Raw genomic sequence first — 26,029 nt, 5'->3', positions numbered from 1 at the left:
GTTTGTGGGTTTGAGCCCCACGTTGGGCTCAGTGCTGACAGCTCAGAGCTTGGAGCCTGCTTCGGATTCTGTGTCTCCCTCTCTCTCGGTCCCTCCCATGCTCATGCTCTGTCTCTGTTTCTCAGTAATAAATAATGTTAAAAAAATTTTTTTTTTAATTCTAAAATTTATGTGTAAGCACAAATGTTCCAGAATAACCAAGGTAATCTTGAGAAGGAAGAACAAAGCATTGCACTTTCTGATTTCAAGACATATTACAAAGCTACAGTGATTAAAGTAGTATGGTAACGACATAAAGACAGACATACAGATGAATGGAATAGGATAGAAGGCCCAGAAGTAACTCAACACACTACGATCAACAGATCTTTGACAAAGATGCCAAGAACACAGAATGGAGAAATGCTGGTCTTGTCAACAGTGATTTGGAAAACTGGATATCCACATACTTAAAAAAAAGGAATTTTCCCTTACCTTACACTATATACAAAAATCAATTCAAAATGGATAGAAGACCTAAATTTATGACCTTAAACTGTAAAATTCCTCAAAGGAAACAGGGGAAAAAGCTTCATTTGTCTTTACAGGGATTTCTTTGATACGACACCAAAACACAGACAACTAATGCAAACATAGACAAGCAGGGCTAAATCAAAATAAACAGCTCTTGAATAGAGGAGGGAACAATCGACAGAATAAAAAGGTAAATTATGGAATGGGAGACACTGTTTAGAAATCATGCATCTGCTAAGAGATATATGTGAAATTTTAATATGAAAAATAAAGAAGAAACTCCTACAACTCAATAATAAAAACAAGAAACAGATAAAGTAACCATTCTTGTGATTTCCATTACCAGAGATTTGCTCTGCTTGTGTTATAACTTTGTAGTAATGGAAACATAAAATACATAGCATTTTAGGTCTGAATTCCTTCACATAATGTTTCGGAAGTTAACCCATATAATCTGTTCCTTTTTTATTCCCAAGTAGTATTTCATTGTATAAAAATACTATAGTTAGACAGAAGTATTGTTTACAAATTTTGGCTTTCATGAGTAAAGCTACTACGAATATCTTTGTACAAGATTTTGTTGACATGTGTTTTCATTTCTCTTGGATAAGGTACTAGGAGTACCATGCTAGTTTTTAATAATCTAATTTGAACATAGACCCCCAAGAGTCATGGGTATTTTAGTACCCACTTAGAGAAATTTAAATATTATTTTCTAAAACCCTTCATTCCACATTGAAGATAGCTTCTTCTGCCAAAGGGGAACATATGTCAAAGGACATGAGTATAAGCTTCATTCAGTAGCAGCTTTCCTTCCTCTGAGCTCCCTCCACATGAGGAAAACAATGGGAAAGGGCCTGTAGGTCATGACCAGCACATTGAATGGATAGTACACTCCAAACATGAGCAGAATATAGACCTGACAGAGTTGATTAAAATATATCTTCAGAGCCAAGGGTGAAAATGGGTATGTGTTTGTATGTATGTGTTTATGTATGTACATAATTTCCCATTTATTTACTTCTATAAATCCTCAAATTAATGGAAATTAAACCATGGAAACAAATTTGATGCTCTCCCTTAAATACCACTATTGAATTTCAGTCTATAAAAAACACAGTAACACAAGTTATCCATGATATAAAAGTACCATCACTTTTATTCCTACTTTGGCTTAAAAATAGACAAAAAATACGCAACTGGACTTTTCCCTAATCATTTTATTCAGCAACTTTTCAAGTGGTCTGTGATATCCAGTTAACAATTCTGGAAAATAATGTCTTTCTCAGCTTCATTTTCCAGATCACGGGTTTGACTGTGCAACTTGTTGGCAGAGTATATTATTTTTGTTTCTCTAATTAGCACTTTTCTTATTAATTTTCAAGTTAAAATCACATTGTCAAATGTTAAGTATAAGGTATATACTTTTATTTACCCCAGGAGATAGAGCATTTTCATTTTGTGCATCACAATGTTTACAGGGGATATGATTTCATACCAAGTATTTCTGACTAACTTGGTCCTGATAGCTAGGGCTTTCCTACTGCTATTAATGAACAACAAGAAGATCAACATACAGCACAAGACAGGGGTCTCTCATTTTGAAGACAGTGCAGACTGTCTGTTATAGGTAACATTTATGCAAACGCAAGTGTTCCAATAAATGCTCAAACTAAGCTGGGAGGACAACCTGGAAGATGATGACAATGAACACATAATAATTTTGGTTAAGTACAGGAATGGAGAAAAAGGACGAGTGTCCAAATACTTAGTATACCAAAAGGCTTTCCTATAAGGAGATAAACCATAGATTTGAATCCCCCATGACTGCTGGCAGAATATGAAATAGTGCTCTTGACCTTGTGGAGTAAGAAAGAAACCAGAAATCTGTCAGACGAATGTACAGTCAGCAAATATCAATTTCTCTCACTACTGCACAGAAAGGGACACAAAGGTGAGAGGAAGGTCTTGCATCCTTTAATTAATAATAAAGAACTTTAATTTTTACTCAACTGACCTTCAGATCTAATGCATTTTTATGGTTAACGTGATCCTATTAGTAAACATATCCTCCCATTACTAAATGTTTAGCAGCTGACTTTTCAGGCTTACTATAATAAGACACAGAATGTACATTACTTTGGCATAGGAGGGGACAGTTGCAACACACAGTACTACTGGGGCACCTGGGTGGCTCAGTTGGTTAAGTGACCAACTTCAGCTCAGGTCATGATCTCACGGTCTGTGAGTTCAAGACCCACGTCAGGCTCTGTGCTGACAGTTCAGAGTCTGGAGCCTGCTTCAGATTCTGTGTCTCCCATTCTCTCTGTCCCTCCCCAGCTCATTCTCTCTCTCTCTGTCTCTCTCTCTCTCTGTCTCTCTCTGTCTCTCAAAAATAAACATTAATTTAAAAAAAAACAGTACTACTAAAATTAAGTGATAACATATGGACATATGAAATATAAGTTACTAAGATGCAGGATACTGAGCCACAATTTGGAGAAAACATGATTTGGAAATACATAATATAATTACGCAATGAATAATTTATATTAGAAATTTCTAAACTTCTTTTTATTTTCTAAGTGAAGGCTGATAATGGACCCCACCTCATTTCTTCTGCCTCATTTTGCCGTTCAAGACTGAGCCAACTGATACTCACACCCATCGTTCAGTCCCATACAGTAACTGACTGGACTGGACTGTTCCAGTCTTGACTGGAACAAAGCATACATCAGAAGTTGAGGCAACGCTATCAGGAGGATTTCAAAATCAAATCTCATCCATCAGGCCCAGGCCTTGAGCTCTCTTAAGTTCATTTCAGGCAAATCAAATATTTTTGGATCTTAACTTTTGCTAAAGTTTCAACAGCAAGATTTAACTCATTCATTTCCTGAAATCTCTCCATACTGTGTCCCACTTTTATAAACTAGCTTTCTGGAAACATGGAAGGATGTAAACAAACCTAGGCTCTGAATCTACTCTCTACCCCAGAGGAGGATGTAGCCTTGCCATTACTGTTTGTTTGTTTGTTTGTTTGTTTGTTTGTCTTTAAAGAATGATGTACTGAAACAGACCCAAGCTGGCCCCTGATTTTGTTAAATTTTCAGAAATTTCATGAAATTTTTCTTGAACAAAGCCATCATTAATAATTGAGCTATATAAATGTACAATAAAGTTGATTCTATGAAAAACAAAGATAGTAAATACTCAAAACTTCGCACTTCTGTATTAGTGTCTGAGACTGGCCATAACAAATTACCACAAAGTTACCATAATTTCTGGAGGCTAGCAGCCTAAAGTCAAGTTATTCTCATGCTCACTGTGAAAGTTCAGGGGAAGACTCCTTCCTTGCTTTTTCTAAATTCTAGTGGCCATTGGTAACTTGTGTTCCTTGGTTTGTGGGTGCATAAGTAGTCTCTGCCTCCATCATCACAGGGCCTTCTTCTCTGTGTTCCCTCTATGTCTTCATGTTTGTCTCTCCTCATAGGAACATGAGTCATCAGATTTTAGGGCCCATCCTAATTTAGCATGGCCTTGTTTTAAATGCAAACACCCTACTTCCAAAAAAGGGTACATCCATAGGAACCAGGGATTTTAGAACTTCAACATATCTTTCCTTGGGGACACAATTCAACCCACAACTTCCTAATTACAACATTTTACTGGTATATTACTGGGCTTAAAATGTACATGTTTACTTGGTAGCATACACTATAATAAATTGGTAAACACTACAAATCAGGGCTTGATTTAACATTTCTTTACTGCAAATGTTTTCTCTACAGGGCTAGACAGTAAATACTTAAGCTTTGTACACACTATACATTCTTTGTAGCAACCATTTAACTCTGCTATTATACTGTGAAAGCAGATATAGGCAATATATGAACAAATAGGTTTGATAGTGTTACAAGCAAACTTTATTTATAAAGTAGGAAGTGGGCCAGATTTATCCTGTGGGCGATAGTTGGCTGAACCCTAACTTAGACTTAAGAAAGTAATTATAAAATATTAATAATGCAGACAAATTTCAAAGTATGTCACATCTGTGGCTATTACCTTATTAATAGCACACAAAAAACTGAGGAAATATTACCTTAGTGTTTGAAAACTAATATTCAATTCTGTAAAGAAATTGCCTACATCATTAGTGACTGAATGAAGTTCCAAAATACATGTTTTTTGTCTTACTCGTTAATGTAAGTAAGAATGAAAACCAATACTCGAGTCAGAGCTACTACATTAATCAATTGATTACAACCATTTGATAGAACAGTTAGGTAGTTATAAGTTAGTTAAAGAGTTTGGCAAAAATCAGGGGAAGAATTTTCAAGAATCAATTGGCCATGTGGAATTTACAATAATGAGTATTGCATTTTTTTTGTTTTTGGTAAATTGGGCCCTACATATTATTAAAACTTATAATAAACTTATATAGGCATATATATGCATACCTTTTTTTTTTCTGGAGAGCCAGCTGTTAAACTTTTGCCAATATACCACTATCCAAACACCTAAGGTTTGTAAATACTCCTGCAAATGGCAGTATATATATTGGAAATGTAAGCCCTGATAGCATGGTGATGTAACTAAAAATATACAGAGAATAGAGTAGTAAAAAACTTTACTACTTCCTAAGATTGGTCATAACTATACTACTCATAGTTCCATTAGCATAAATGTACATGATTAAGAAACTAGAGCCCCATAGAAAGCTACACAAAAGAATAAATCTGCATTGCTTTACTGATTAAAATTAGGACTCCCGTTAGATTGCTTATCTCTTTCTGCAGATTTTTATAAGACATACTACACTACCCAAGAGAAATGACTTAAAGTGTAGTGACTATCTGAATCATACCTTAACTTGCGACATCTTTGGTATACAATGACTTGGACCTCTTGAAACCGGATCCTCTTTCTTTATCTGCTGTTCACTGGGTATCGATTCATTTGTATAGTTAGCCTTTCTAAGTTTCATTTCCTCTTTAAAGATTATTGACATACCACCGCACTGTCAATGCTCTGAGAATTAAAGGAGGTGAAACACAAAAAGTGCTCTTCACAAAAAATGAGCACCAAATAAATGCATGTTACACTCATTGCTCCCACTAATTCTGCTATTAGTAATACAATTATTAATTTTTACAGTGGGTCTTAATTTTCTGAGAATGCAGGTAGCCTTTGTCAGACTCCAGAGATGGATATAAATGATGTCTATAAAATAAAATATATATAACTCAATTTCTGTTCATTTTTTCCTAAAGTAATTTTTAGTGTATGAGCAAAAGGGCTGGCCCTTATCGTTTGATGGCATAAAATACCTCATGGCAGAAAATGTTTTGGTCTCAAATAATTGCATCTATGAATTCAGGCAGCTACTCCAGCTAATGCCAGTGGATGGAAATGCATGTTGAATTCTATCTAATGTCGAACACTGCATGTAAAATCAAGCCATCAACTAAGAAGTGGTTATGGCATGATCATTTCTATATTGTGTGACATGTTCCTGTTGTACTGTCAACAAACATAAACTTTAATCTCCACAAAGAGAGTTTCTGTAAACTGTATGTCACACTAATGCTTTTATTTTGCATGCCACTTTTCCCCAGAGAAATTCCTTTTACCTTGATTTCTTTAGCACAATTGTAATTCATTTTTGACTGACATGCTGACAAATCTATCCAATTTCTTTATATTATTGTACAGCCATTGATTATTTCAACATATTTTTGCTCTCTCTTTTTCCTTTTTAAAATAAATACTTTTCCTATTTTCTGCACAGATAGCTTTGAAAATATGTTCAAGTTCAAGGGGGGAAGTACATGTCCTCAATATTAGGCTTGCCATGTCTAATTTGAAATTCTGTGCCTTGACTTTGGACAGCAGATTGAAATCATTTCCTCATCACCAAAAATGTCCTTTAGAATTTAAAATCTATCAGAATCAATATAGCGTGGTTTAAAAAACTGATGTGGCCTGTCTGTCTATACATAATAAATGAGCAAAATATTGAGATAACAATGGAGTTTTAAATTCAATTTTATGTCAAATTAGGCCAATCCCAAAATGGTGAAATAGGAATTGATATTTTACTAGACATTTGGATAACATGCTACTCCCTTTCTATTCCCTTCCCTAACACGCTATTCCCTTTCTCCAAATACTTTTTCCCCCTCCTGAAGACATTCCGCACCATGTTCCTCAAGGCCACATTATAGTTCTCTGTTCATCTTGACTTCTGATTAATTTATTAGCATCGTTCTCTATACCACTTGCCTGTCTGCAGGCATTCATATTATAACCCATCAATGCTTAGCTTCCCTTCCTTTTTAAATGGGATCATAAAGAGTAGGGAGACATGGGTACTTTTAGAAATGCTTTCCATTTGGAACAATAGGTCTGTCTCTTTCTTGTTACCCTTGAAGGCAAGGACCTTAGTCACCTAAGTCTCTGCACAGTTCTATGCACATAATTTCTACAAAATGTATATTTGTTGGCTGACAAAATTAATAAAATCTCATGAAGATGTTGATTTATACTCTGGTTTCTTATGTTCTATCACACTGATTAAAAGAATGTTCTTGAGAAGATCAACTTGGTTCCTATTTTACAAAGACCCTATATTTGTCCCTACATTTTCTCCTAAAATTGATTCTTTTGTTGAAGTGTTACCCATTGTGATTATAAGCCTCCATATAGGTCATCCGTAGATGATCATTTTTAATACTGAAAAAGTGAGAGCTCTTATTCAGGCCATCACTTCACCAGTGCATTAAAACTCCCAAGTCAGTATTTATTTAAAATAAAATGAAAGTAAAATAATTTAAATAGCCCTTGTTTTATACACATATTAAAGTCAGGTTTGATAAAACAAAGATACTTTTATAGTAAGTCTCACAAATTAAATTTTTAAAAAATTGCCCGGATTTGACTCATTCTATTCTGGTATTTTTAAATTGAGATCATTTCTCACTTATTGTGAATTTGATATCAACTCATGAGAAAAGTGATATGCTGTCTATTACATTTATAATTTTAGAGCCCTGAAAAATAGACATATTTTCGTTGAGTTCAAAAATAAAATGGTTTATTGATTTCAACTATCCAGAGATGTTTTTGATTGTCAGGTACTCACAATTTGGTGGTAGATGTGTTGCTCCTTTTCTATGCATTTGAAATCTTAGATCAAAACTACAAAGTATCATGAAAAGGCAATAAAACACAATGGACAATTGTGCTGATGACCATTCTATGGCTGAAGAAATAAAGTATTACAGCACTAAGCTATAACTTCTAACATGATGCTTAGTTACATCTAGGCGTAACAATGTCTTTTATGTTTTTTTTTCCTTGTGTGGCAGAAAGGGAAACAAATACAAACATTCTAGATTTAGTAGTCACATATGCTGCTCTCTTCCTCTTCATTTTCCCTTCCTTAATAAAACTTAAGATCAAGAGTTAAAGTTATATTAACAACTTTCTGGCAATCCAACAAATTCTAATTTTCTTTTTTACTCAGATTCCTTTAATTAAAAAAAAATAGTCATTGAATTATTAGCTCATCTTTTTGTTACTGTCATTTTGTTTTATCTTTCAGGGCTGACTTCTCTTGAAAACCAACAACTTTTAGCTAAGATGATAGAGGTACTACAAAACAGATATTTTATTTTGGCTGGAATCCACTAATGTTGCAAATTATTTTCCAAATTAGGGCATAGGTAAGCTTGCCATTCATATTTTACAATATCATAAGGTAGCATCATATTTGTTGAGTCTTTAATGTCTTATGACTCTACGGTAAACTAATGGAGATTCTCTTCTCGGAAACTGAGTGGGGAAGTCATTCCTGTAGAGTATACCATTTCCAGACAATGTTCTCTTAATTTTTTAATGTAACTATTATCGTGATTTATAATTGCATTGAACGTTCTCTGTAATATTTTTCAGTATATGTTCATTGTTATTAGGGAAATTCTTAACTCTTTGGATAGGAGCATTCATGAACCTATTTAATAATGTAATACTTTCTTGAAAAAGGGTGCAAGCCTAACTTTTTTTAATGGATCAGATTTATACCTGCAAATATTGAAAAGCCTCCTATGTCTAAATAACTCTAACTCAGAGGGGTGTCAAATTTGAGAACAGCTTTTCATCACTTGGCTTAGGAAGAAATACAAAGTACCTATTAATTTTATATGTCATAATTTTTAACTGTTTTCTATTTTAGAATATCCACAGTTAATGTCTGCAGTGTGACTTAAAAACATTTGTAAAAAGTTCAAGTTCTTTCTTTTATAATTGTAATTAGATTAAAAATTCTGCTAATTGGTGGATTCTAACAGAGTAGTCAGAAAGCCAAAATAAGTCAGTCAGAAATGACTGAGCAGAGGAGAGCAGGTCAAAATGTGTTTTCTATACTTACTGCACTGGCTTGACTTAATAGTGACTAGTAGACTTTTTTTTTTTTTTTTCTTCAAATGAGAAAAATGTGTTGAAGCTGCACTGGAGCACTAGCATTTCAAAATCTTTTCTACTGAGAATTCAAGAGAAGTGGGATCACTATTGGGCTATGTCTATCGTATCTATTACCCTTTATACTGGAGGGAGGTTGCTATAAATATGTTTCAGTCTTGTATTGCGAAGCATGAGCATAGGTGAATAGTGGCGCTCCAGCATATGAGTTATATATGCCTCTTGATAATGTATTAACACAGTAATTGCAAGACAGAATTTTAATAAATTCTTCCCCTTATTCTTTATCAAATGTCTCAAAATCAGGTTTGATTATAGTCAAGTTTTGGACATCATTTCCCATTTATCCAAATAGTTAAGGAGAAAAGAACAATCTAATGCTAGGAAATACATTTACAAAAGTTAAATGTTAGTTTGGAATTAAATATTAATTTCCTTATCTTTTTAATTTATTACATACTGGAGGTATCTAATAAAAAAGTTTAATTAGAAATTACAATCTGCCTCTCTTACCAATATTTATTCAATATATACAAAATAAATTAAAAAATAACATGAAAGTCAACAATGGGGGGGAAGTCTACTGAATTACTTATAGAATAATACAAAGAAAAAGTAGAGGGATCAAACTAGATAACTGTCATTGGGCATAGAGTTGTTATAATTTGGGGGCAACATAATTATGCATTTTTTAAATGAAACATGTGAGAGTTATCCTTATGGTAATAGAAATTCAAAAGATGGGGCAATGAATCCAGGTGAACTAATCAAACACATCAATTATTAAGGAACCTTTCAGACACTAGTTTACATTCATTTTGTTATAGGAAAGTGATAACAGGGCAAACAAGTTTTTTCAAGATGTTTAGTGCTAGAAGCAATACCAGAAATGTTGATGGTTGAACACAATTTCTAATTTTACCACGAGTCAGCAATGTATTCATTTCAGGTAAGTGTGAAATAACAACACACTACTTGTGCCCACAACCTAGCAAAAAGTCATTTTGGCAAAGCAAAAATGTCTACAGGAGATGAAAAATTATCTTTTGATGAAAGAATATAAAAAAAAATCCAGTACACAGCAGCAAGTTTTTGTTTTTGTTTTTAAAGACAGAGTGAGAATTAATCATGGAATTTTGAAAGGCAGGAGGAAGGAAAGTAGAAAGAAAGGTAGGAGGCAGGAAAGGAAAGAAAACATCAACATGAGCTATGATGTATGTCATAACTTCTGAAGGCTTAGTTACCCTCTCAAATTTGCTATGAGATTGATAGATTTGTAGGATGGGCTCTGTCTTCAGTTGCTAATTTGGGGGTCATACTAAAAAAAACTATGATATATACTAATTAGATATTTTATAAAACTGCTATGAAATTCAGAAGATAGATTAAAACACCAGGAAATTTATATTCTAGTAAACTATTAATTGTCTTTAGACAATAGGATGCAAATTTTCAGGTTCAACACATGAATTTGAACTATAAAAATATACTTAAAAAAAACCTCTTCCTCTCATCTCTGGCCCCTAAAGTTTCTGAATTGAGATTGTCGATGCACTTAGTGTTTACTCCAGGTTAATTATGTGTGGTGGCCATGCCTCATTTTGGCATTGCATGCTACATAATTTATAATACATTACTTAATTTACAATCTGGCTAGATTGTTTTGTTCTGTAGGGAGGCTCAAATGGAACATATTTCATTATCTTAGCTCCTAGAAGAACACTGTGGAGAATGAAATGGGCTTAAATTGGCATTCCTCACATTATGCTAGGTTTCAGAAAGACAGAGTCCAGTTGCTTTTAGCTAAATCAGACAAATGGTCTTTCCAAAATCCACCAGTATAAAACCCCTGGCCTACACATAGATATCATTATATACAAAGGCTGCCTTCATTGCTGGTAAAAAAATGAACATTTTTTAGTGATGCAAATTAATAAGTCACAATCATTGCTACAAATACAGAATTAAAAAAAATTATCTGCAAAATGTCACAAGTTGAAATATTCAGGTCTAACATTCATTTCTGTATTCCTCATGTTTCAAATTCTCTCCTACATAGCATGCTTCTAGGATCTATGTCTTCTTCAGATGTTTCGTGATTTTCCTTTACAGAAACACCAAAGGGAAAAGAGAACAACCACCTGTGGCTCCCTGTATGTGGCCATGCCTTTTCTGACTCTCCTTAGTGTGTAAGTTGAGGTTTCTCCTGTGTGGGTCCCCTTAGCAGGGATTCAAAACTTTCTTCAAATTTCACCACACATGATGGTGGCTGTTGACATACATAATCTGTAAGTAGAACTGTCACATAGTAAAGGCAAGCTATGGCTTTGTGTTTTATGGGGTAAAGAGAGAGAGAGAGAGAAAAACACATGTATCATCTGAAGAGCTGCTTCCAGTATTCATCAGAGAAGGCCTCATTTTGCTTGGAGAACATGAATAAATGCACAGAATGATAACAATCACATCAAACTTGATATTTGGAAATAGAATATGAAACTCTGAGAACCCTAGGGCTGATGGTGAGAGGAAGGAAAAACCACTCCATATGGTTGAAAGGCCTGAAGAAAAGTGTGTGTGTGTGTGTGTGTGTGTGTGTGTGTGTGTGTCTATATGCACTTTTTTTTTTTAAGATGGAGAAGGCACATGAGAGAGTGAAAGGAAGAGAAAAGAGGAGCAGAGAGAGAGAGAAGACAGGGGAGACTACAGAACTTTTATGGCAAGGGTGCCAACCATGAAGCCCTTTAGGGCAACAAAAAAAGTTTTTGGAGAACTTTAAAGTCTAACATGATAATAATTTGTTATGTAGGACCTAATGTGATACTTCTCTTATTAGCAACACTGTTCTAAAGATGACTGTGCTTGTATGAGTGGGCTGATTTGTGGAAATGAGTTTCATGTCTGTGTCAACATGGTAAAGAACACAGACCGAATGAAGACATATCCTGAAAACCTTGATCTTGTTGGAGATTTGCAGAAATTACATTGAGGAATTTGGTATTTCGGAGAATGTGGAATTGCAGTTAGGGTCATATCACTTCTTTCTGGCATGCAGTGTAAAGCATGCATTTCCAAGAAGTCCACCTGGCATCTGACCTATGGTGTACAATTCCTTACTTGCAGGGCTCAGTGGATTGAGTGAAATGAGGTATGGAGGAGATATAAGGGGATGATAGGGACTGAGGGGACTCTGCTGTTTCCAACTCTGCTGTTTCTGCGGCTCTTTAGTTTCACAGTATGTGGGCCATGTGAGAACATGGGCTCAGTGTTCCTAGAGTTACCTTTTGTTTTTCAAGAGAAGACCCAATTCTAAATATTTAGGTAAAATATCTACACCCTTTTTATCCAATAATGTCTTTGAGTCACACTGATGTGAGGGCTACCAGTTTGCAAACCCTGCATACATATTCGCCGAAATCTCGCTCCTTTATGAAACCAATTAATACTGGTGATGTTAGTTCTTTTTCAGCTTATAAAAATACAAACCCAAATATTCATCTATCCCCTCCCAAATGGATGGCTCACATTTAACAGTCCAAGACTGATTTCCAAATATCACATCCACATTTCATGAAGCAATGGGAAGAAACTTGACAATGTCAGAGACAGTGTGGTATTCTCTACATTGTACCTAGAACTTTCTTCTCGCCAAGGGCAAAATAATGAAGCAGCCATCTCTTGAGGAAGAATTCCATAAGCTATCACTCGATATTCCAAATATAGACCACTGGCTTAAGCTCAGTCACATGGGTAAACGTGCCTTGGAAATGTAGTCCTTTTCTGACTGCTCACTTCCATCTAAAAATTCTATTCACTTGAAATAAGAGTGGAGAATAAATTAGGAGATGTCCAGGACAAACAGACAGCCAACCTCTATTAGCTGGTGCAAGAGGGAAACTATAATATCAACACTTTCCCATCTCTGTCACATACACTAAGACTTCTCATTATAAGGAAAGCAATCTACTTGGTTAAAATGTTGATAATTTCATTCAGTCTCAGTTAACATGCTGGTGACATGACAGAGCAATTAAGTTCAAAGACATTTTTTTGAACGTGTGCAGATATTTCAAAAAATAATGTTTTGAATTGTTAATGTTTAATTTAAAAACATCTCAAAAACAGAGAAAAGCAAAATAATCAATGTTATAGACACTCAGGTCCCCACCAGCTAGATTTAACTGATATCAGCATACTGCCATGTAAGTTCTCTCTTTCTTAAAACACATTTTTATAGAAAATCACAATATGCAAAGCCCATGTGGAACTGAATTATCTGAAAATGAAGGAAGGCTCAGAATTCCACCCTTTGTACAACTCCCATTATCCCCAAACCTTTAGTGTTCTGCTGAATATTGAATCGGCAAGATTTAACAAGGCACTGACAATCAAAGATAAATGAGTACCATTATCAGATTTAGACTTCTGAATATACAACTAGGAAAAATTAATCTACAATACAACCATACTTTTCTTCCTTCCCTCCCTCTCTCCTTTCTTCCCTTCCCTGCCCTTTCTCTCCCCTGCTTTCTCTTTTTTTTCCATTTCTTTCTTCCTTTTTCTCTTTTCTTCCTCTTTCCTTTCAAAGGAGATCTTGGTTTTATTGTTATTTATTATACATGAAAATGCTATTTGTTCTGACTTTGTTATTCATTTACATTCTGAATAACTTCAGGAAATTTCTCAAGACATTTTGTTCTAATTCTCTACTTGAAGAAAATGATTTTTTGCAGATCTATTACACACTAGAAGTGAAGTAAATCATATAAGTCATCGGTAAGAAGTCCATGGCTTTCGATTTTACATGATTATTTATAACACAACAAATGCTTTATCCTTTCATAAAGTCAAATACATTTAAACTTCATAGAAAAACAACTAAGTGGTACTAAAAAGACTAAACAGATACTAACAGAAACATGATTATGTTATAATCAACTCCAGTCTGTGACCTTCTGCACTTGGACTTCAACATGGGTCACATTTGGAAGCCTAGCTTAGTACTGCCCTGCGATTTTAAGCACTATCTATGCCATACCAGACTAACAGAGAACAAAACAAAACAAAGAAGCTACACAGAGAGATGAGACTCACAATTCTAAAATGGGAATTCATCCAGAGATTCTTTTGCCACTTTGGCCATGATACACTTAACAATGTGGAACAGTAAGATGGCTGGCATGCAGAAAGCAGGGTCTCAAAATGTCAGGGATAAGTGGCATATTTCTGTGTAGCATAGCTATAGCAAACATCTCATTTCCCCTGAAAAACTCAATTTGTCTAATTTATCTGAGACACGAGCCCCTGAGAGTTCCTGAACAAGTTTTACACAATGTATTCTTTACACTTCAAAAGTAAGAAATAAATATGATATGACTTACCCTGACCTCCCTTCCAGTAATTTCTGCCTTCATGCACTCATTTCTAAAGAAAAAAATAAAAAAAAGGCAAGAAGCACTTACCGTTAGTGTGCCTAGTAGTTATATAATTTAATCCAGAATATAATTCAGAAATTAAACTACTGAAAGGCAGCTTTGCTTTTTTATTTTTGACAAGTTGATGAAACTGTTTTTATATAAAAAAAACCTTATTGAGGTATGATTGACATACAAAATGCTATATTTGTTTAATGTGTACAACTTGATGAGTTTGAAGAGAAGCATGTACCTGTGAAGTCATCACCAAAATCTATATCATAAGCTCATCTATCACTTCTAAAGTTGCTTGTGAAAATTGTTTTAACATTTTCTATCATTAACTATCCACTTTACTTGTTATAAGCCAAAGTACATCAGTACACATCTGTTCAGGAAACCCAGATTGCTCCCTTTTTCTTTCAGAATTCATCTGTCTTTAAACTTTTTAGTTAAATGTAGCTCTCTGATCTACACTTCACTTTGGAATTAAAAAAAATTCTTTAACTACATTGGAAAGAGAATACATGAACAATTTGTCCCTTTCCTGTTATTTACTTAGGTCAACACTCCTCTCCCATTTACGCTTAGTTTTGTAATTATCTCATCTCTGAATATGTCTGCATTAATTTAGAAGAAACAATCAGGCAGTCAAATTCAATATGCATTAAGAAAAATGAGATTATGAGAATTTCACACGTTTACTATATATTCTGAATTTTCAAAATTAAGGGATGAGGTGGATACAAAAGAGAAATAATGCATAAATGCTCAGATTGTGAAAAGTTAATTTTCAAAATTTAAGCTTTTATATTTGATAAGTGGCTTGTATTAATTTTAAATATCAAAATTAAGCAGAAAAAATGATTGCTACCTAGTGCAGTTTGATATAAGCCTGAGAAACAAGTAAAGATCAAGATTGGTTAAAAACTGGAGAGTCACCTCTTTTTCTAATTTCAATTTTATTTAAGCCAAAGTAGAGCACCCCCATGGGTCCCCACTGTTGTTGGAATACCAAGTTATGGCTGGCATAGACACACTAGCTCTTGAGCCATTGGGCGCAACTGGCAACAAAATAGTATAATAAGTTGGCACAACCACGTCCTTCTATCATATGGTGACAGGGAAAAGTAATGAAACCCACACCAACAACTATACTTAAGACGAAAATGCATTTACACAAAATATTTTATTTTTTTAAGGTTTTCATTTACAGCAGCTGTTACCTGAGTGGTGCCAACAGTCCAGATCCTCACTGAGGAAAATGAGAATTCACCTCCTGTTTCTTGGGAATTTCAGTTTTCTAATCATTTTGAAATGGTGGGTGACAAGCATAGTCACCTCCCCACTCTGTAATACACCAGCAGCCCATCTTAGAAACAGGCTCTGAGGAACCGAACATCTCTACCCTCCATGGTAATGGATTTCATTTTGTACTTCCCCCACCACTCTGGCCAGGGTTCTTTTAAGGTGACTTGGCTCTGAACTTTTAGAAAGATGTGTTGTTTTACATTAACACCAGAAGCTCTATACATCAAGGAAAAAACTTCAAGTGATGGGAGCTTCAAACAGATTTCTAATCTTTACAGTCCTTCAGTACTTGTATTTTAAGAATGAAGGCATAATTTATTGGGGATGAAACCGAATTGCTCAGCTCTCTGCTAATAGGATCCTCAGGGCAAAAAGGGTAGAGAAAGCATCATCATAAAAAGCAGAAAGCTTCACAATATTTTAAAATTTAAGCTAGAAACAATAAATTAATAATTATGTTTGCCATGATTATTGCCCATTAATGATAAATTGTTCTCATTGAGTAAATGGCACGATGAACTCAAGTGGCCCAGAGGATTAATAAAAGACTGCTTATATTGGCCTATGAAGCATTGGTGATTGTTTCTATTTTGTTAAGAAAGCCATCAAGCCTTTTGCAGGGACCCTCTTGTCCTTAAGCTTTTCTCTTCCTAGATTCAAGTCAATTGTGAAGATCTTTCTGTGTTTGCTACAAAACTGTAGTGGAGTCCCCATCTGGTAAAGTGAAACACTTTTTTTTTTGTAGCCCAATCATGAAGATTTATTTTTCAATCAGGCCACATAATCACAGAAATGCTTAAACACCTTATACTGTCATTGTGGAGGGACGGAACAGCATTCTACAAAAGAATCATCACTGAAGCAATGGAGAGCCATCTGCCTAATTAGCCAGTGACGAAGATCGCCTTTGGTAAGCACAATATTAAAACTGTTTTCGGTTCTTCAAAGTGTGCTGTCCCGTCATCTTCCCTTGAAAATAATGAAGGGGAAGATACAATAACAGAGCACTAAAGTGGATGACATGTAGCAAGGGCTCCAGGCAAGCATTGTGTTTCCTCCTGTGAAAAGTACCACCATTTATTATCACTCATTAAAATTTAATTTCATATGCCATCTTTAAAAGGTCATTTTTTAAATTGGAATTTTGTAGGCAACGTTACTGACTGGTTAACTACTGTGAAAAAACAAACCTTCATAGATTTATTGTTTTAAGCTATTATTAAAGAGGCACCTTAAAAAAAAAACAAATTATTTCCCTCTCACAGACAAGATTATTCCACTTTCTCAGTAATTTCGTTTACATGGTATTTTCAGTTGGTTTTTGCACTAGAAGCACCTTGGAAACCTAATTAGCAAAGAACAATCATTAGCATCTAAAAGGTTTAAACCTATAACTTAAATATGACAAATTTAAACCAAGACGAAGATGGTTAAGATAGAAAAAGCACTAAAATGGAAAGTGGAGTTTAACATGTCCTTTATTTGCATTTACTGCAATTAAAATCTATTTTTCTTCTACTGGACTTTATTTTATTACAGACTATGATTATTTTGACTCCTGATATAAAATGGTTTTATGTAGTTGTAAAGTTGTAATAAGTGTTAATATGTATAATACCAATATAAGATAATATCTTTATTCTCCAAAAGGAAAGCATAACAAGTTTTTATGGAGCACCAACAACTGCAAACATGTATATACATTTTATTATTTAACCCTGTAAGAACACATCAGGATAGGCACTGGGCCCATTTTGGAGTCAAGGAAACTGATACACAGGAAAGATAAGTGGCATGCTAAAACCACACAAGACAGTGGTAGAATGGGAAAATTGGAATACTAATCCAGGTTTCCCTGATTCCAATGGATTTCCTATAACCTAGGCTATCGCCTGAATAAATAGATAGTATGTCTACCTGCAACAGAACAGGGGTCAGCAAACTTGCCTTGAAGAGTGCTTTGTAGGGCATATGATCTCTTTAAAACTTTTTTTTTTTAACGTTTTTTTATTTATTTTTGAGACAGAGAGAGACAGAGCATGAACGGGGGAGGGGCAGAGAGAGAGGGAGACACAGAATCGGAAGCAGGCTCCAGGCTCTGAGCCATCAGCCCAGAGCCCAACGCCGGGCTCGAACCCACGGTCTGTGGGATCGTGACCTGAGCTGAAGTCGGACACTTAACCGACTGAGCCACCCAGGCGCCCCCTTTTTTTTTTAAACTTTTTTTTTTCGATCTCTTTAACAACTATTCAGTGTCGCTGTTGCAGCATGAAGCAACTTTAGACAAATAATAAAGAAATGAGCTAGCTATATTCCAATAAAACTTTATTAATGCTTATGTATTTATTTTTGAGAGAGAGAATGTGTGTGCACACCAGCAGGGAAGGGAGAGAGAAAGAGGAAGAGAGAGAGAATCCCAAGCAGGCTCATGCTCTCAGCACAGAGCCCTACATGGGGGTTGATCTCACAAATGGTGAGACCATGACCAGAGCTGTAATCAAGAGCCAGACCCTCAACCTATTGAGCCGCCCAGGCACGTCTCCAATAAAACATGATGTACAAAACTGGTGAGTGAGCCAAATTTAGTCACAGTTTTCCCTGTACTTGAATGTAAACTATGTGAAGACATACACTGTATTTTGTTCAACATTATGTAATACAATGTACAAAAAAAGTAATGATTAATTAATGATGTTGTTTAAAATAATGCTAGCTAATAATTGTATGGAGTTTGTTATGTGTTAGTCACTTCTGCATGTAATAACTCATTATATAAATTAGTTACTGTTTTTACCCATTTCAGGAGATAAAGAAACTGAGAAATGATTAATTTATTTGTCACAGCAACTCAGCAAGTAAATGGGGGATCTGAGGTTCAGACTATAAAAGTCCAAAATACACAATAAGTTAGTTAAATGAATAAATGATTAAATGAATGAATAAAGGAAAGATTGAATAAATCAATATATACAGTTAGTCCTGGGTATTTTAAGACAGAATCATTTATCTTGCTCATCCACACACTATCTCTCTTCCAAAATGTCTAAGTTACAAAGCCAAATTTGAGACTGAGTGACAGAGAGAGAGAGAGAGAAAGAGAAAAAAAAAGGAAATGAAAATCTGCTATTGGGTATATGTTTCTTTATCTGAATTAAACTAGTTGTCTCACTCTTAAATAAGAATAAACTTTATAAGTAGGTAGGGATTTTTAGTTTTAACTGGAAAGTCCATGTTTTCCATGAAGGAATGAAGAGAAGTAAAAAATAAAGGAAAGAAGAAGGAAAGGATAAAGAGAGAAAAGGACAGAGTTAGGAATCAATCTGAGAGAAGTAGCAAAAGGAGATGGAAACTAGAAAAAAAAATATCTAGTAAGAAGAATACTTGTAAGGAATACCTTTTATTCAACAGATATTTACTAAGGGCCTAATATGTATTAGGCTCTGAGTTGCACCCTGGTTGATATAATCATTTAAAAAAGAAAGGAACACTATCAAGGATACTGCACTCATAAGGCTTACAGTATATTAAGGAGATAACATGAAATAACATTCATATAAAAGCAGAATTATGACTCAAGGTAACTGCTACAAAGAATTGCATAAATGCTCTGAGAGCATACCAGTGGGATTGAGGGGTCTGGGAAGGTCTCTGAGCAAAGGACATTTAAATTAAGAGTGGTAGATCAGGGGCACCTGGGTGTCTCAGTTCATTAAGTGTTTGACTCTCGGTTTTGGCTCAGGTCATGATCTTTCTGTTTGTGAGTTACAGCCCCATGTTGAGCCCTGTCCTGACAGTGAGGAGCCTGCTTGGGATTCTCTCTGTCCCTCTCTGTGCCCCTCCCCCACTCATGCTTTCTCTTTCTCTCTCTGTGTCTCTCTCTTTCTCTCTCTCTGTCTCTCTCAAATAAATAAACAAACTTAAAAAAAAAAAAAAAAAGACCTGCAGATAAATAGGAATTCTCTGTAATAAAGAGTGGGGAGAACAGCATTTCAGGAAGATGACTAAAAGGGGTAAAGTTTCAGAGACAACAATGATGATGAATCAGACAAGGGAATGAACAGTGTAGCTGAGGATGCATGGATAGGGTGGAGATAGATGTTGGCATGAATTTGTGGGTCAGTTATAGCAGACGAGAGAGAGAAAACATCAGGTGTTGAAGTGAGAAGGTGAGAATTCAGGAGTAGAATTTTGGACATTTCAAGTTAGAGATACCTGAGAGCTATTCAAGTAGAGTTCCCCAGAAGACAATGAATCCATAAACCTATCTGTTAGATGAGAGGCATGGATGCATGATAGGAAGTAGTGAATATTAGCATTTGAATCATATGTGTGTAAGATCACTCAGGGAAAGACAGTAGAGGAAGAAGAGTAGAACTTTAATGTTTAGGAGTGAGACAAAGACAGTACCTTGTAAAGGAGACTGAAAAGGAGTGTTCAGGGAGGAAGGCACAAAGCCACAGAATGTCAGTAGTTTGGAAGCCAAAAGAAAAGAACCTTCAAGAAGGAAGCACATCAATTGTGTGAAATGTAGTGAGTGGTTAAGTAAGGTGGGGACTGAGAAGTGTTCTTTCGATTTCGAACATGGATATTACTGATGTCCTTAGCAAGGCTGTTTGTGAGTCATGGGTATAAAATAAGACAAGAGTAGTAAGGTAATTATGACAGTAAAAGTGTGACAGCCTTTATAGACAACCTTTTTTAAAAGCTTCATGGCAGATTAGAACAAACAGTATCTGGAGAGGAATGAAAAGACAGGAGTGGTGTCTTAATTATTCATGTTTGAATGCTGATCAGAATATTCAGTAAGAAGGAGAGGTGAGAAAAGAGGAATAAGAGTGGCTCTGTGGAAAGATGCAAAGGAAAAGAAAGCAAAAGCAAAGTACATTTGAGAAAGTAACAGCATGAGACTTAAAAAAAAAAAAAAAAAGAACAAGTGAGTACAACTGAGAATGGACAGGGGCACCTGGGTGGATCAGTCGGTTGAGCAGCCGACTTCGGCTCAGGTCATGATCTCACGGTCCGTGAGTTCGAGCCCCGCGTCGGGCTCTGTGCTGACAGTTCAGAGCCTGGAGCCTGCTTCCGATTCTGTGTCTCCCTCTCTCTCTGACCCTCCCCCGTTCATGCTCTGTCTCTCTCTGTCTCAAAAATAAAATAAACGTTAAAAAAAAAAAAAAAAAAAAAAAAAAAAAAAAAAAAAAACCTTAGAATGGACAGGGAAATCTAAAATCCAAATACCTCATGGCTTACCCTCCAAGAGATTCTCCAGGAAGCCTACAAGTTGGTACCACATGATAATTTAAGAGTAGTATAGATTACACACTCTCACTTTCTCCCACTAGTTATGGGTGCAGTCAATTAAGCTTAGCAACATTACACAGTAGTAGCAGAGCTATTGCGTTTCCCATCCTGTGGGGCTGTCAGTGCGTAGAGTCATTTTCCAACTGTCAGGGCAGAGGATTCGGTCTCTGGGTAGTGATTACAATCCTTTGAATGTTTATGTAGAAACTCTTACTACCCAGAAGAGAAACTATTACAACAAGCGCTATCAGCAAATGATACACTGCTTCCTTTTGCATTCCTAACACAAGCATGACTAAGCTACCAAATAAATCAGAGAAGCATAGATATTCCCTAGGAATTATTTTCTTGAATTTAAATAGTAATTGATTGGTAGGGACCAGGTCTCTACTTCTATCTTTTTTTTTGTTTGTTTAATTTTAATCAAATTAAGGCTTTAATCAAAGCCCTGGGTTTTACTATTTACTAATTTATTCAAAAAATTATAAAGCACTTACTATTTATCAAAAAACTAGAAATAGTGAATGAACAAGATTGCTCCAGCTTTCATGGAGCTTATGCCCTAGTGAAGGAGACAAGGTTTATATTTATTTTGTAGCTGTATTTTGTTGTTGTTGTTGTTGTCGTTGCAGATGATTTGAAACAGCAATATTGAGACTTGAGAGGAAGACAGAGTAAATACTCTTCATCTAATTTTAAAGGTAAGCTGAAAGGACTTGGGGAAGATATTAAAAAAGATAATGGCAAAGCATAATGGTTCTCAAGGTGTGGTCCCCCACCAGCATCAACTAGGTACTTGCTAGAAATACAAATTTGTTGGCCCCAATCCAGACTTGGTAAATAGAAAACAGACAAGCAAACAACTCTGGGGTAGGGGCTAACGATCTGTTTACCAAGATCTCCAGGTATCTCTGAGACACACTCAAGAATGGGAAACACTGTGTAAGAGAAAGATACTGAATTGAATTAAAAGACTGGGCTTTGAGTAACATGACTTTGGGAAGATTACTTAACTATTTGCCCTCAATTTTCTAGAAATAAATCCTATCTTGCTTGTGGCTATAAATAAATCTATGCCAGGGGTCATAAACACAAGTCTCTTCAGAGATCGAGCAGGCAGCAGAGTGAATGAAGATGGACAAACATAAGAGAAAACAATAGCATAAGTAAGCTGATAAATAGCATCTAGGTGTTAGGAGAAAAGAGTAGTAGGAACTGTATCAAACTTGTATAAACAAAACTCTTTTAGAAAAATTTCTTAAGAAAATAGAAACCCAAATTTGGATGTGTACATAGTAAATTATTAAATATGAACAAACACCATAATTTAAAATTCTATGTGTGTAAAAAATAAAATAGAAACGGATGGATGCAGGGAGGCAGAAAGAACAAGAGAGACAGGGAAAAAGAGGTTGATTTTGAGGCTGGAGGGCTAAATATTGTGTGAAGACTATCAGAATGAACTATGCTATGTTTTAGAGGTCCACACAAGAAAAGCAATATCTCTCGGGGCGAAGGTAAGAAAGGTAAGGGTTGTGGGGGAAAAGGATTGATTAGATGGCAAGATATAAACAGTAGACTTCCATAATGGACTCCTGCCATGATGATCTTAATCAAGGTCATATAGCTGGTAATTAGTGGAATCATATGTCTGACTGTCAATTAAGATATCCAATTAAGACTGTGAAGAAATGGTAGACAGTCGAAGTTTCAGTGCTCTTGAATTGACCTGCTTGGTCCCAAGTGTCAAAGAGACAGAGTTGACCAGGTAAGGCCAGGTCTGGAACTCTGGTTAAAAGAGAGGTTTCACAATTTAACCGGGCAAATGTTACATATTAAAATGACAAGGGACATTTTAAATACTGGATAAATACAATATACAGGTATAGGAAGATAAGATTAAAAAGAAGGAAATGTGCTTATTGTAAATATAGGTAAGAGGACAGTATTTAATCAGGAAGGCAAAATTAACTAGCAAAAAAGGCCCAATGAAGTCCAGGGTCATTTCTTCTTGCCCTTTAAAAATATACAGCCTAATAACTTTCTTCTTTGGCCAACCAAGACAATAAGCGCCAGTAAGTGAAGAAAGGAGACACACAGGCAATTCTCATCCTTCTCCTAGGAAGTGGACAAGATAACAGACAAAATCATGGCTATAACCCTCTACTTCTTTTTTTAGTGGAAACATAACAATATGACAGAGAATACGGAGAATTTTAAGGGGATCTTTTACTATGAGAACTTGAATTCTCAATTGGAATATAAATGAGTTCTTGAAGACTACTTAGGAAGCTCCCATAAACAATATCTCCAATGAAATAAATGCCTTGTTTAAGAGCAAGAAAGAGTGTGTTCCTTTCCATTTCCCTCCCTAAAACACAAACTATACAATGACACGAGATACAGTTCAAAGCAAAATTGGCAAATCTGCAAATACCACCTACTTACACATGCTTCAAGATATCATTACCTGTGTCAATTGTAACAAATTTTATAAACATTATTACACAATGAACTCAACCAAGATAAGAATGACCACTTTTCTGAAAGAAAGGTTTATTAGTAGGGACAATTTTTTTATATCCAGTTCAGGTTCTGTTCTATTCTACTTGACTTATTTCATAGCCTTATTTAGGGTACAGATAGGAGGAGACAGTTTCTACTAAAATAACTCCCCATGACTGTGTTTTAAATCATATCTCAATTACAGGTTACCATCAGCAGGCATCATGTGGGGAATGCCTCAGTGAATTTGCAAAGGTCCTTTTTCCTTGGTACATCTTCCATTTTTCTCTGTAGGAGGCAGACTTCTGCTTATACTTCAAGATCCAGCACAAGTACACCTGCTCTGTGGAGCCTTTCTGGACTACTAGTGACAAAGCTGATTGCTTTCTTCCAGCTTCCATAGTGGTCTGTTTTGATATTTTTTCATCATTATAACTTGTTTATAGGGGTATCTTCTTTAGACTATGAGTTTCTCAACAGTTGTGCCCTTGCCCCATCAATCTCCTAATCTTTGGTATGTATCAGAACATCTGGCCTGTAAAATACTCACTAAATAAGCACAGATTTGAAAGAATGAGTAGATGCATGCATGAAAGTAGGATATGAAAGGCAGTATCCATTTCATAAGGTCAAGGCCATCTTCCCTATGTCATGTGAATGATTTGGGCAGGTGGTAGTAATTTCCAATTGAGCTTTTTAGCTCATGGACCAGTCTACATTAGGTATATCCCAATACGCTAAAATTCCCATGGTTTATGTATGCAAAGAGAAACAGACAGGAAGTGTGTGAATTATTTCTACATAATAATGGAAAAGCAGTCAAGTCAGAAGATTCATTCTGCTTCCTAGTATGCCTTGGATTTCTACAATCATAATCAGATTTTTCAGAAACAAATATGATAGCTTTTTTATTATTTATTTTTTTAAGTTTTTTTTTTTATTTTATTTTAAGAGAGACAGAGACAGTGTGAATGGGGGAGGGGCAGAGAGAGAGGAGAGAGAAAATCTCAAGTAGGCCCCACACTGCCAGCATAGAGCCTGATGAGGGGCTTGAACCCAGGAAGCTGTGAAATCACGACCTGAGCTGAAACCAAGAGTTGGACACTTAACTGACTGAGCTACTCAGGTGCCTCTTTATGTATGTATGTATGTGTGTATTTTTCACAGCTTTTAAAAAAATGATCCTATGAATTCTAGCCCTTAAATTTGTATCTGGTTTTCCACTAGGAGTACAAGAACAGATTTAATGTATTCTTGTCCTGAGAAGTAAGGAAAGTGATGGGATACTATGGTCTTACATTCACCATATTTTGATAAATCTAATTCTATTTTACAGCAACTCTACCTTTGATGGGCAAGGATGGGAAACTGAGGAACTCTTTCTCTTATGAAAGTTATTGATCCTGTTTTTATACTTATCAAAATTCATTTTTAAGATCATACACATTGTTCCTTCTGTTAAACTTGGTATAAAGTACATTTTGTTAAGATAATGTTCATATTTTTCTCCTGTCTGTGTGTATACATAAGTGTACACGTATTTATATGTATATAAAACAGTAAATGCCTGAGAGACTAGAAAATGACCCACAATTTGGGCCAAGGGGTGAGAAATTGCAAGTGTATGTCATTTCGTGTAAGGGAAAATAAAGAAAATTGTTTGAAAAACACAGAAAAGTTGCAGGGAAATGTTCAGCTATTGTACAAGGATAGCTACTTCATTGGACATTTTTCCCTATTACTTTTATCTTCAGATAGAATATGAAGTGTTTTGTTTATGTACAAGTTTATGTCTCAGCTTTGATCTCTGATCCTCATTTGGACCCAGCCATTGACACAGCTATACAGATGCTCTTGGGCAGACTCAAGGAGGGATGCAGCATACCGAACTCAGTACCTGCAAGGGAGTACAGAGCCTGGATGTGAACAATCCATTTCTGTCTCTCAAAGACTGAAACACTGGTATAATTCCTCCTGCACTCTTCTGCATCACTCATTCCATAAGCTTAAGAAGCTTTAAGAGAAACATATACAAGATAATGCTTTTTGTATGAAGTAAAAGGAAATCTTTATTTTCCCTGGTTTAATTTTCTAGATTTACTACCTTTCTATTTTTTATAAATATCTTTCAGTTTTTATTGTTCAAGGCCAGTCACATTTACTTCATGTTTCATTTTCTGATAACTAAATTCTCTCTGGTGCTTCCTCTAATGACAAGCACAGTCTTCTACTGGTATACAATTTTGTTTGTGTGGCTAATTTCTTAATCCTCTTGTCCATATCCTCTTTCTTTATTGCAAAGTATCGCTTGAGTCTAAGTGAGTTTTATTTATTTATTTTTTTAAGCCTTCACCTTTCCTGCTGCTCGATTTCCAGCTGAAGTTATAATCTTCTGTTTGGGATACGACAGTTGATTACTCTAGAAATGGCTGTAATATTATCTGCATTTGTTGGAATGGCAGAAGAAAACTGTGATTAGATAAAAATTGGCTTGGATTTTGCCTCAAACTTCT

General features: G+C 35.4%; 1 long non-coding RNA gene across 2 annotated transcripts in view; it reads right to left on the bottom strand.

The window, feature by feature from the left end:
* The window catches only part of LOC144615049 (uncharacterized), a 641,806-nt gene that overhangs the window by 589,718 nt on the left and 26,059 nt on the right, over positions 1 to 26,029 (bottom strand). For both annotated transcript variants that reach the window (XR_013553410.2, XR_013553418.2), the window contains exon 2: positions 14,370 to 14,412. This is a non-coding gene — a long non-coding RNA (uncharacterized LOC144615049). The remainder of the gene's footprint in view (positions 1 to 14,369; positions 14,413 to 26,029) is intronic.

Source organism: Panthera onca, chromosome A1 (genome assembly GCF_046562875.1).
Source record: "Panthera onca isolate mPanOnc1 chromosome A1, mPanOnc1 haplotype 2, whole genome shotgun sequence".
Lineage (NCBI taxonomy): Eukaryota > Metazoa > Chordata > Mammalia > Carnivora > Felidae > Panthera > Panthera onca.
Note: the sequence above shows the minus strand (reverse complement) of the source record. Positions and strands in the feature narration are given on the sequence as shown.